General features: G+C 39.3%; 1 protein-coding gene across 7 annotated transcripts in view; it reads left to right on the forward strand.

The window, feature by feature from the left end:
* The window catches only part of CPED1 (cadherin like and PC-esterase domain containing 1), a 268,599-nt gene that overhangs the window by 231,441 nt on the left and 24,303 nt on the right, over positions 1 to 12,855 (forward strand). The gene's annotated exons all lie outside the window — the stretch shown is intronic.

Below are 12,855 nucleotides of genomic sequence, written 5' to 3' on the forward strand. Positions count from 1 at the left end.
TCCTTACAAACTGTTTGTAAGCTCTCACAGATGGGCAACACGGAGTTCCAAAATTGATTTTTTTTAAGTTCTATTAATGCAAAAGGAAATGAGCACTGGAATGAATGTATGCCAGCTTTTCAGATTAGGCCTATGGTTAGATTTTCTACTAGCAAATAATTTAAAAAGAATGACAGGGGGAGAGGGGCAGGGCAGGAGGATGGACATTTCTTCATGGTGATTCCAATACAACTGCACCAATTTTCATGACTGAGAGTATCTCTAAATATAAAAGCATCAGTATTACTTACTTTTAAAAAGGAAAGCAAGGGGGAGGGGCACCTGGGTGGCTCAGTTAATTAAGCATCCAACTTTGGCTCGAGTCATGATCTCACAGTTAATGGGTTCAAGACCTGCGTCAGGCTGTCTGCTGACGGCTCAGAGCCTGGAGCCTGCTTCGGATTGTGTCTCCCTCTCTCTCTGCCCATCCCCTGCTTGCAGTTCATCTCTCTCTGTCTCTCAAAAATAAATAAACATTAAAAAAAAATTTTAAATGAAAGAGGCGCACCTGGGTGGCTCAGTCGATTAAGCCACTGATTTCAGCTCCGGTCATGATCTCAAGGTTTGTGAGTTCGAGACCCATGTCGGGCTCTGTGCTGACAGCTCGGAACCTGAAGCCTGCTTCAGATTCTCTGTTTCCCTCTCTCTCTGCCCCTCTCCTGCTCATGCTGTGTCTCTCTCTCTCAAAAATAAATAAACATTTAAAAAGTTTTTTAAAAAATAAAAAAGAAAGAGAAGAAACCATTTAGACTTTTATTAACTGTCACTTAATATTCTTATTAACAGAGAATTGATTGTGTGCAAGGAACTAGGTGTGCTGCTAACTTTCATACCTTATGTCTAACCAAACTTTAAGCTTCATGAGGAAAGGGAACATGTTTGAATCACTGCTTAGCACAACTTTTTGATAGGTAATAGTCACTTAACAGATATTTGTAGAGTAAACAAATAAATTAAAATCTTACTTATTTCTCATCACAAATCTGTGAGGTAGATATTGTATCTGTTTTCTACTTAAGAAATTTAAAGCTCAGAGAGATTGAGTAATTCTCCCATGATCACACATGTATATGTGGCTACTACTCTGACATTTTTAACCACCAACTTGGATAACCCAACATCCACATCTTAGAAATGCAGGACTGGAAGCAATGAAAATAGTTGTTGCTATAACAGTCAGACTTCTCTAAACTCTTCCAGGATACTGTTCCGACCTCAGAATTTAGAGCATTCGGGAAAATTCCAAGATGTCACAGTCTATTAACCTGAAAGGCAGTAGATGTTCATTTAAGTTCATAACTAAATTCCATGGCTTTTGACATGACACATATTATTTCCTGGGCTCATTTTATTCCTCTGTAAAATAAAAGAAGCCTATATGATCTAATCCTATGCTGTAGATTAATCAGCTTTGTAGGAAGCTAAAAGCCCTTTTCCTTCTCTGTGTTAAAATATCATAGACTGGGGTCATTCCCCATAGTTCTGTAGGCCGAGATCTCTGAGATCTGGAGACCAGCAGGGTTGGGTTCTGGTGAGAGTTCCTTCCCAGCTTCCATTGGCTGCCTTTCTGTTGTCCTCACAGGGCAGAGAGCTCTGGTCTCCTCTCCTTCTAAGGACACTAATCCCATCATGGAGGCCCCACCCTCATGACCTCATCTAAACCTAATTACCTTCCAAATGTTCCACCTTCTAGTACTATCACTAGAGGGGGTAGGGTTTCAACACATAAATAAACCCAGGGTGGGGGGACACGGGGAAGGGACACAACTGATATAGTCTTTGCTAATTTCAAGGTAGATTATTAGCAACTCTACAAAGTAATGATAAGAAAAAAGGAAGATCCCTCTTTCTGTCTGTTAGGTAGGGAGACAGAATGTTGCAAACTCTAAAAATAACCCCGATATGCAGATAAGGTGCTCCTGGCAGAGACCAGCTAGCTGGCTGCTTGGGGGGGCGGGGGGGCTTCTCTTAGAGATTCTCTTAGTCCAGAGGTGCTATTCGGACCTTCGTGCTCAGAACTCCAATTTGTTAGCATGCTGGCAGTGATTCTACAGAGTCTGATTTGTTTACCAGGATGCTAAAGTTTTCTATCCACAACAGGGAAGCATTGTACATTTTTAGCAGAGGAATGACACAGCCAGAATTAGAAAAATCTTTCTCCAGCAGTATGGAGACTGCCTACGGCGGGGAGGAAGTGGGTGCTAGGGAAGCAGAGGCTGTTTCGTGGAAAAATTCCATCATGCAACATTGAAGAGTCAAAGAAAGTATAGATTCTAAGTATAGATTTCTAAAGAAGTACAGATTCAAAGTTAGTATATATTCAATAGTATATGTGTACAATAATGCCACTAATATAAAAACTTAATACATACATACAAGCATGCCTACACATACAGAAAAATTTTGGAAGTAACACAGTTAAGAATGATTACATAGGAGGGCACCTGAGTGGCTCATTTGGTTGAGCATCCAATTCTTGATTTCGGTTCAGGTCATGGTTCTTTCGTGAGATTGAGCCCTGTGAAAGGCTCAGCATTGAGCACAGAACATCTGGATCTCTGTCCCTCTCCCCAGCTCTGTCTCTCTCAAAAACAACAACAACAACAACAACAACAACAAGACAAATGATCACATAAGTGAAAGGGAGTGGGAGAAGGGTAGGGTGGTGATGGGACCAGCGACATATTTTGCGAGACCCAGGGCAAAATGAAAATGCAGTAGCCTGTGTTCAAAATTATTAAGATTCCCAAGAAGGCAACCACAAAGCAATAGCACGAGCACCGGGCCCTCCCGCTACACGGACTCTGTGCAATGCCCAAGGTCACATGCCCATGATGCCACCTCAGGTAGCAGAACATGTTTGGCAAAGAATGAAGAGATCTTTTAAAATATTTGAGTGATTTTCATTTTTTTTTTACAATGGGTGCATATTTTTAAATCTAAAAATCTGTGTTTTAAAACTTAAATCAGAACTAAGGCAGAGGCAGTGGAAATGCAAAGGAAAGAGACCCTGAGGAAGAAATCTTATATTCACAATCATGGACCTGGTAATATAGACAGGTGCATGCCCACATACACCACACAGCACAGAGAAAATTGCATGAACACTCACAACTATGACTATCAAATAGCACTTATTTTAAGAAGACTCTATTTATGCATAAAAGTGCATTAGCAAAAAGCTTTCCCAGTACATTGATTTCTCATTCTCCATGAGAGAAATATAAATACACAAAGTATCCTGAAACTCTTTCATTACTAAACTAAGACAATTCTCATCCTACCCAAAATTTTTCATAATCATTATTCTATTCCAAAGACAAATACATGTTAAGGCATACCATTTACAAAAACAGAAAAACAAGTCACATAAATATTTTGTTTTTTAAACCCCTTATAAACTGACATTTGGGGGGGCTCACTTTCTACTATGTCAGTCATTCAACAGACGCATATTATTTGAGCAACATTATACAGAAATTCACTTCATAAGGATAGCAGGGTCAGGGAGTGGTAGGAACTTCAGACCTACAGTCAGGAAGCCTGCACTAACTACAGTTCTGATCCCATCAGACAAAGTGATTTTTTATTCATCAACACCATCAGATCAACTCTGCTGCCCCACATCAGAAAGCTTGTAGTATCTGTTATCCCTAACATGGTACCAGAGTAGAAGTTAGCCACCTGATTGCTTAAAGTGAAGCTCACAATACTTTTTATAACTTTTGTGATGCTCCACTGTTCATTCACTAGCCTAGCTTTTGTTGAGTTAACAATCTGTTCTAGGGGCATACAAACATGATCCTCCAGGGAGCTAAATTTCCAGTACAAGGAGACACATGAGAGAAGCAATTGTTTCCTCATAGTGTGATAACTGTACAGGTAGAAAGAAGCTCAGAGGCTGGCACCTGACCTGTACTTGAGGTTCTGGAAAAGTTGGTAAAAGAGAAAGTGCCTACGGAGGGCGGTGGTGGTAGTTACAGGCAATCTACCAAAAATGTTACTTTGAAATGGTTTAAATGAACTGGAAAAAAAAAAAAAAAAGGATCTTCCTTTCTTTCCCCTGAAAGAATATGCAGGGAGGGGCACCTGGGTGGTTCAGTCAGTTAAGCATCTGACTCTCTGTTTCAGCTCAGGTTATGATCTCACAGTTTCATGAGTTTGAGCCCCACATAGGGCTCTGTGCTGAAGCGTGGAGCCTGCTTGGGATTCTCTCTCTATCTCTATCTCTCTCTGTCCCTCCCCCACTCAGGCTATCTCCGTCTCAAAATAAATAAACAAACTTCAAAAAATTAAAGAAAAAAAAAGGAATCTGCCAGGAGAGTCCTATCACTCGAGCCTAGGTCCTTTGATTCTCTCAGATTGGAGAGAAACAGAGGAGGGGCAGGAACCAATCAGGAGTGCAAGAGAGGAGTCCAAGTTTCTCATTTTTTAGTGCATTGCAATTTATGCTTCTTGGATTATGTAAAAGTGGGGACATATCTAAACATGCAAATTCTAACAGTAGAATAGCCTTACTAACATGAAGACTGTCAATTAATTTGTAACTCAGACTTTTTACAGTGAGAAGCTGAGTTTCACTGTTGCCATGAGCAGGTAGTGCAAATGTTGTGCTACAATAAAACAGAACTTCAAATCCAAATTAAGGCAGACTTCAGCTTTTGGAGATGCATTAAATGGAAAAATATTTCTCCAAGAATCAGATTTAAATGCCATAGAATTTGACTGAGCTTGTGAGAAGTATTGGCAAATTCGGCCTCCTAGCATTCTGCTTTCTTTAGAATCTCTAAGTGGTCATTTCCCTCAACTGAATTTCCTTATGTTGTTATTACGACCTTTTACATCTTTTTACACTATTTTACACTGATGAATGCAAGGCTATACTAGGAAATACATGCCCACCTGTGGAGAAGAGACAAGACACAAATCAGTTGAGACTTAAAAAGGAGTTCAAGTTTCCAGTAACTTTGACCAGGAACCCCACTGTGCTTAGTGGCACGTGAGCAGGACTGTACTTTCTATAGTCCATCATTTGCCTTCACTACAGTGTTGTAAACAGGAGGCTGATGTCTGGAGAAAAGATGGAAAAAGGTTTCTCCTCGAAGCATTTGTACCCCATCTCTAGGTCATACTTGCTTGTGTATGGAGGGCAAGTAAATGTGGGACTCCTTTTAGACCCTAAACTTATCCAAATATAAGTTATTTCATGTATAGGTTTTTGCATATGTGTTATGTATAGGTTTTGTGTTGTATAACTGTGTTGGGTCAAAGCAAAATCAATTGAAAAATATCAGCTATGTGTTCAGTTATACTCACACATTTACCTAAATAGATACCCACCTCTTACTTAATAAGCTCTGAATGGAACATTCATATACAAATTTATCAGAGCATAACTCTGTAATCACAGTGTGAAATTTATAGGAAATAGTTTGGAAATATGATAATCAACTTACAATTGAAAAAACTTAGAGGAGCCGGACCAAACTGAATTAAACATGCCCTTATTTTGTTTGTCAGTTGAAAACGTAGCTCAGAATTTAAAACAGTAATAAAGTATCTGAGAGAAGAGTGCAATTTAAAAAGGGAAATACAAAAAGGTGGTATTTACTGAAAGTACTTAATTTCAGCTGTTAAAACAGGAAACGTAACTTACATCTTTAAGTAATATTTGCAAGTTAAGTAGTGTCTTGGACTTAAAGGTGTTTAAATTTTTTAAGTGTGGCTATAATAATATGTTCTGACTAATATGTGAGTTCCATTATAGTTACACAATTCTTGTTGCCTGTCAGTTTCAATATAAAGGAAGGATAAAAGGGAAGGAAATCACCTCACTCTCACCAGGAAAGGATGGCTTATCCGTAATGCCCATAATCCAGATTGAACAGCAATGTAGATAAATAATTTTGTTCTGAGCAGCTACACCTACATGTAGGTGATATTGCTTAGCTGTTTATCCCCCCCCCCTTTTTTTGGCCAAATTTCATGTATTTGAGGGTGATTTGCCTAAATGGCAATTTGCATTTGTTCTTGACCCCAAAGAACAATTTGGTTGGTTATCTACAGCCAATTTAATCAAAATGCATCATTGGAAAACATTTGTAACCATATTATATTTCACAGAGAGATGCTTTGCTGAGCTAGATTTTCATCACGCCCTAAATATCATTAGCCATCTGATCAGTCTTAGCTTCATATTAGGACTGGATGACCCCTTGTTTTGTTTAGAAATGAATATCTTCTGGGAGCAGTGGTGCTCAATCACACGGCTCATCAGAATTGCTGTGGAGCTTTCTAAATAGATGGGCTATGGTTGGCCCTGGACTGTATGTAATGAGTAAAATGCCCCTTCACCTCATTGTCATTTCCTTAATTACCAATGAGAGAGCACTCCAGTAAGCAGGCATTGCCTAGATTAATGGGCAAGTAGCTTCTATTGCATTCCTATATAACTTCCCCTCCTGGAAGGTTTCAGTTAGGTCCTGTTAGCTGGGTTGAGTCCTGTCTCGACATCTACATGCATTCTGTTGGTTCTGAAGAAATATCCCTATTTCTGTGAACATTGAAGATAAAGTCTATGCAGGAGGAAAGAGGAAAGGAGGGAAATTATTTAAATCAAGAATTTTTTTCCTTGTCTATTGATTCTCCATATATCCAAATTCTTTTTGGCCTCAACAGATCAGGAGACTCTGAAAAGCTAACAAGTTCCAGACATTCTACTGCCTTTATATTGACTCAACCCAGATAGCCAGATACTCTTCTTTCCATTTCTTTATAACTTGGCTTGCTAACTATGCCCTTGCTACTTTTGATGACTCTGCAGAAAGGGAGGCAATGGAATGTATAATATCTGTATGCTTAAGTGTCACCATTGTTAGTTCCCTTCATTCACGATGAGGGGAATGAAAACCATTTTATTTTATGTTTCAGTCAAAAATTACCAAGTTCTAGTTGCATTTTCAGTAATACTAATACTGATACTGATATTGATACTGATACTGATACTAATGATACTTCTTGCTATTATTTGTCTCAGGGAACTGATTTTCTAAGAAGTCTTTCTATGCATCATGTGGATTATAAATTTAGCTTTTCATATGTTTCATACTTTTGCTAATTCACATGTTGAAAAATTTGAATTTAGGTTTTAGGTTTTTTCCCCAGGAAGATGGTATGTAGGAGAAAGTGGTAGCTACGTGTTGATAAAACTCATTCCCTCCTCTTCCTGGCAAATGTAGCTTGACTACATTTCTCAGTCTCCCTTGAAATTAGGTGCTGCCATAGGACTGAGTTCTAACCAATGGAATGTGTGAGCAGCAGTGATGTGCCCAGCTGCCACGGGGGGCCCATAAACAACCTGGCAGCTCTTTACTCCTCCTTTCAGCTGGATATGGATGCCCACAAAGGTCTTTGAAGCCATAATTGAAGCAGGCACAGTCTAAACATCCTGGGACCCTGCCCCACCCCACACATACACCTGCCTCAAACCACCTGAACTGTTTTCCTGAGGGAGAAATAAACTTCATTTGTGTTCAGGCAATTATAACTCTCAGGGTTCTATTTGTTATAGCACATAGCCCGTCCCACCTAATATAAGGACTAGATAATAAAGAAATGAAGATAAAGACAATTAAACCATGTCGTGTGTTTTTAATGAGATGATTTAAAAAAAAAAAAAAGTCCCAGGCTTTAACAGAGCCTAGGAACATGATGTGCTTCTAGGTCCTCTGGTCCATGGTGGTATGAAAAAGAGTGGGAAGATGCCAGCCCCTGTAAACTTTTCAGTGACACACTTCCTGCTGAGTCTCGGGAATAGAAAAGTTACAAAAGTCCTCTGAACACGTCTTTGTCACCCACTGATGCACTGAGGTCCAGCCTCTCAGCACACATCCAGGCACAGATGCTTCTGCTCCTCTCCAGAGCCCACCTTGATGGAGGCAGGCTCTCCTCTTGCACTGCAGAACCCAAAAAGAGATGCTGCATGGGAAAATGCCATTCAATCTTGGAATAAGATTGCTACTGGAATCCGAAATCTGATTCACGTGATTCCTGTGTTGGGTTTATTGAACCAATGCTTAAGCCATTGTTCCACAAAAGTTTAAGCTGGTTGTTTTTATGGGAATTTTCAAAATGTTTTTAAGATGAAAATGCACTTACTGTTATTGCTGCCACTGTTGCTGCCTTTGTGTTGTTTCATTATTGTCATAAAAAGTCAATATATGTTCATTTTAGATAATAGAATACACTGTTGTATCTCCCTTTGCAAACTAACCACAGTTAACTTTCCAGGACCTTTGGTACACATCCACATGCTTTTTACCAAAAAAATTGCAATCATTATTTATATTGTGATTGTAGTTAGCTTTTTATAAAAGTTAACTGAAATCTTCCCCATTACAATGTATCCATATTACGATATCATTGTTAAAAGAGGAAAAGAATTTAAGTGTATGATTATACTTTAATATAAGCAATCTGGCAGACATTTATACTGCTTCCAGTTTATTTTTCTTTTAAAATATATTTTAATAGACATCCTTAAAGATTTCCTAGAAGTGGAATTCCTTAAAAATTGCCAACTTATACACACAACAGCGGTTTCCATTCATCCATTTAACACATGAGAACCGACTTTTATGCCAGGCACTCTTCTGAAGCTTGGGATTCAACAGTTGAAAGGAAAGAAGATAAAAACTCTCCCTCGTGATCCTTACATAGTCTGAAGGAGAGGGTTCATTTCCCTGAGATCATAAGATTGTTGGTGCTTTTAAAATCTTTGCTAAATTGGTAGGGGAAAAATTAGCTATTTTGATGTTCTATTGCCGACATGGATTATTTTTATAATTGCTTACTGGTTATTTGTACTTAATGATCACATTTATTTTCTTCAATTGCCTATGCCAATCAATACCTGTGCGTGCTAGTGTGCGGCAATAATATTCATGGGACAGAAGAGTTATTTGAAAATTGTACGACCTGTTACGAATATCTGTTTTGATGATTTAGCCCTTTTAAAGTTGACCTTTAAAACAAATAATCTACAAATTTTATTTTTAAAAATTCTTGAATTGGATGATATAACAGATATAAAGATTGGGGGCGCCTGGGTGACTCAGTCGGTTAAGCATCTGACTCTTGATTTCAGCTTAGGTCATGATCTCATAGTTTGTGAGATCAAGACCCACATTGGGCTCACGTGCAGGAGCCTGCTTGTAATTCTCTCTCTCTTCTCTCCCTGCCCCTTCCCCTGCCAGCATACGTACACTTGTGCTTTCTCTCTCTCAAAAATAAATAAATAAACATTTAAACAATAAAATATCTAACACTTAAATAAAATATATTTATAAAATAAAACATTTAAAAAAATAAAATAAAACATATAAAGATTGAATATTAGCCATGTAACTGAAGAAAAACCACTCCATTTCCTGATGTTATTTTTAAATTGTGTATGTATACTTAAAAGAGCTGACCTTTTCAAGTTAGAAATCTTTTAGGTAGGAATACCAATCAACGTTTTACAAAAACTGCTTCCCCTACAGCACAGGCAATCTTAAAATCACAACTGTATTTTCATTTTCATTACAATTTAATCATTTGAATTTGTCATGAATAGAAAGGCAATGGGAGAAAATAATTCTCTAGAAAATATTCTTCCCAGAGTAGTGTCCATTAGACTTGAAAAATGCTGTCTAGATATTTGCAGTTCATTTTTTGGTAATGTTCATTTATTTATTTTTGAGAGAGACAGAGAGAGAGAGAAAGCCGGGGAAGGGCAGTGAGAGAGGGAGACAGAATCCCAAGCAGGCTCCACACTGTCAGCTCAGAGCCCAACATGGAGCTCAAACTCAGGAACTGTGAGATCATGACCTGAGCTGAAACCATGAATCAAACGTTTAACCGACTGAACCACCCAACTGCCCCTAGATATTTGTAACTTAGAACTTGTTTTGCAGAGGATGGTGGTGAGGCTTCCTCCCCCCCATCCATGCACCTTTTGTTGGTCACTACGAAGGGATGGAGATGTGAGGGACTCGAGTTTCACCAGCAACCCTCTGCGTCCTGCTGGGGGACCTATAGCAAGGTTAGTAGGGCAAGAGAGAGACTGCTGTGATTTAGACATTCCCCATCTTCTCTGAAATTTTCTCTAAACAAGTTAATGAATTTACAGGGGCTATCAGTGCACTGCAAGTCACACTAAATACATTCAAAAGTGCTCCGTGCCCTTCCTATGCCTTAATGCTAGCTCACTTTGTATGCTTCCTGTGTGCCAGGAACAAGACAGGTATTAAAATCTCATTGAGGTCCTCAAAAGTGGTGCTATTATTTTCCCCATTTTACTCATAAGAGAATGAACCTTTGGAGGGATCATATAATTTGTCTAAAATTGCCTAGTTAATAAATAACCATACCTAAGAATTTTGACCCTTAACTCTTTTTGCCTCTAACATTTTTGGTGGGCTCTATCTTTGTATAATCCCACAGAAAAGACCAACTATCTAGAGATGTGCTTCTCTCAATAGCGTGCAGCTACTTTGATTTTCCTAAACCTCTATATCTCTCTCTGTAACCCACAATACAGACACCCAGTGACCTTACTGGCTGCCTGGAGATCCATAGGAGGGATTGCAACTTCATATTATACTGAAAAGAAACTTTTGGGAAAACTTGTAGTGGCAGTTTAGTTTAAAAGCTGATCTTGGGGTGCTGGGGTGGCTCAGTTGTTTAAATACCCAACTCTTGATTTCAGTTCAGGTCATGATCTGGTTCATAGGATTAAGTCCCGGGTTGGGCTCTGCACTGGCAGAGAGGAGGCTGCTGGGGATTCTCTCTCTCCTTCTCTCTGCCCCTCCGCTGCTCACGCAGGCACTCTCTCTTCCTCTCTCTCTCTCAAAATAAATTTTAAAACTTTTTTTAAAAAGCTGATATTAAAGGCCTTTTACTGGTATTAAGAGCTGAAATGTGCTCCCACCCAACCAAATTCATATGTTGAAGTCCTAATTCCCAATACCTCAGAATATGACTGTGTTTGAAAGTAGGGCCTTTAAAGAGGCAATGAAGGTAAAATAAGGTCTTATGGGTGGGCCTTCATCGAATGTGAGTGGTGTCCTCACAAGAAGAGGAGATTAGGGGCGCCTGGGTGGCTCAGTTGGTTAAGCATCCAACTTCAGCTCAGGTCATGATCTCGCAGTCCGTGAGTTCGAGCCCTGCATCGGGCTCTGTGCTGACCGCTCAGAGCCTGGAGCCTGTTTTGGATTCTGTGTCTCCCTTTCTCTCTGACCCTCCCCCATTCATGCTCTGTCTCTCTCTGTCTCAAAAATAAATAAACGTTAAAAAAAAAAAGAGGAGATTAGGACACAGACACAGAGAGGAAAGACCATGTGAAGACACAGAGAGTAGATGGCATCTACAAGGCAAGGAGAAAGGCCCTCGGAAGAAATCAACCATATAAATACCTTGATCTTGGACTTCTAGCCTCCAGAATCATGAGAAAATGGGGGGTATAGCTCAGTGGAAGAGCATTTGACGGCAGAATCATGAGAAAATGGATTTCTGTTGCATAAACCACCGAGCCTGTGGTACTCTGTTATGGGGGCTCCAGCAAACTAATACAGATGGTGTTGGAAAATTACTAGTTCTGTGTCTGAAATTAAGAGCCTTCCTGATTATTCACAATTCCCCTTTTAAAAATCAGAAATCTGGACCAGAAATACAAATAGTTACAGGTCAAAGTAAGAATTTCAAATGATTTCACAAGTTATTTAATCATACTGGAATTTTATTGCCCCAAATAGAACTTGACCAAGAGGATCGGTGACTGGGGCCTTGGCATCTTATGTTATTCAGTTCAACTTGATGATGCTTATGGTGTTTGATCTGAGGGCAAATCAGAGACGTTCTGGCATTTCTTCACACAGCTAATTGAGTACATTTACCATGGAAAGGACAAACTTTTGCAGATTCTCACCTAATTTGCTGTGCATGGACAAATGCAGTCGTGCCTGAGAAGTGATAGCAATGACTGCTGTTGAAATCAGAGGAAAATATGTACATGGCTAACAGAAAGAGAAATCTCAATACAGAGAGAGAAAAGTGAAGAATGAAATAAACCTGTTCAAAGACCTTAAAAAGGATTGTCTCTAACAAAAGTCGTTTTGACTTTCAATTCAATAAATATTTTTAAAGTGCATGCATGGTAGTATGGGGGAAATTAGAATTTAGAAATTAACCCTGGCTCTGACCTCAAATACTTCTTGATATGATATGAGAAAAAAAGACACAGACACAAATAGCCATAGTTTCATGTAGTCTTTGATAACATCTGTCATGGAAATTAAAAATGTAATGAAATCACAGAGGACAGACAAGGTCATTGGACAAGCTGGAGCATTGGGCAAGACCTACTACGAGACACGTTTGTTTCGGGTCTGGAGGTTGTGTAGCGTTTACACAGGTGGGGTGGCAGAGGGAGGAGCTTTCTAGACAGATTAGTACAAGGAGAAACAGATGTTGTGGAGTGCAAATCATGTTCAGTGAAAAAGTAGGAATCTTACATGACGGAAAGCATTGAGAGGATGGGGCCAGTGATCTTGCACTTGGAGTTAAAGGGCCTAGGCTTGAGTCCTGTGTTCCCCACTTACTAGATTTATGACCTCAATCTCCTTGAGCCTCAAATTCCTCATCTGTGGAATAGGAATAATGACTCAGACCTCACAATTATGAAGATTAGAAGTGAGTACTCTGTGTGAAATCTCCACTCAGCAAAGTCTGATATGCAACAAAAATTTAGCAAATGTTGGCTGAACCTAAGTAACT

Source organism: Prionailurus viverrinus, chromosome A2 (assembly GCF_022837055.1).
Source record: "Prionailurus viverrinus isolate Anna chromosome A2, UM_Priviv_1.0, whole genome shotgun sequence".
Classification (NCBI taxonomy): domain Eukaryota; kingdom Metazoa; phylum Chordata; class Mammalia; order Carnivora; family Felidae; genus Prionailurus; species Prionailurus viverrinus.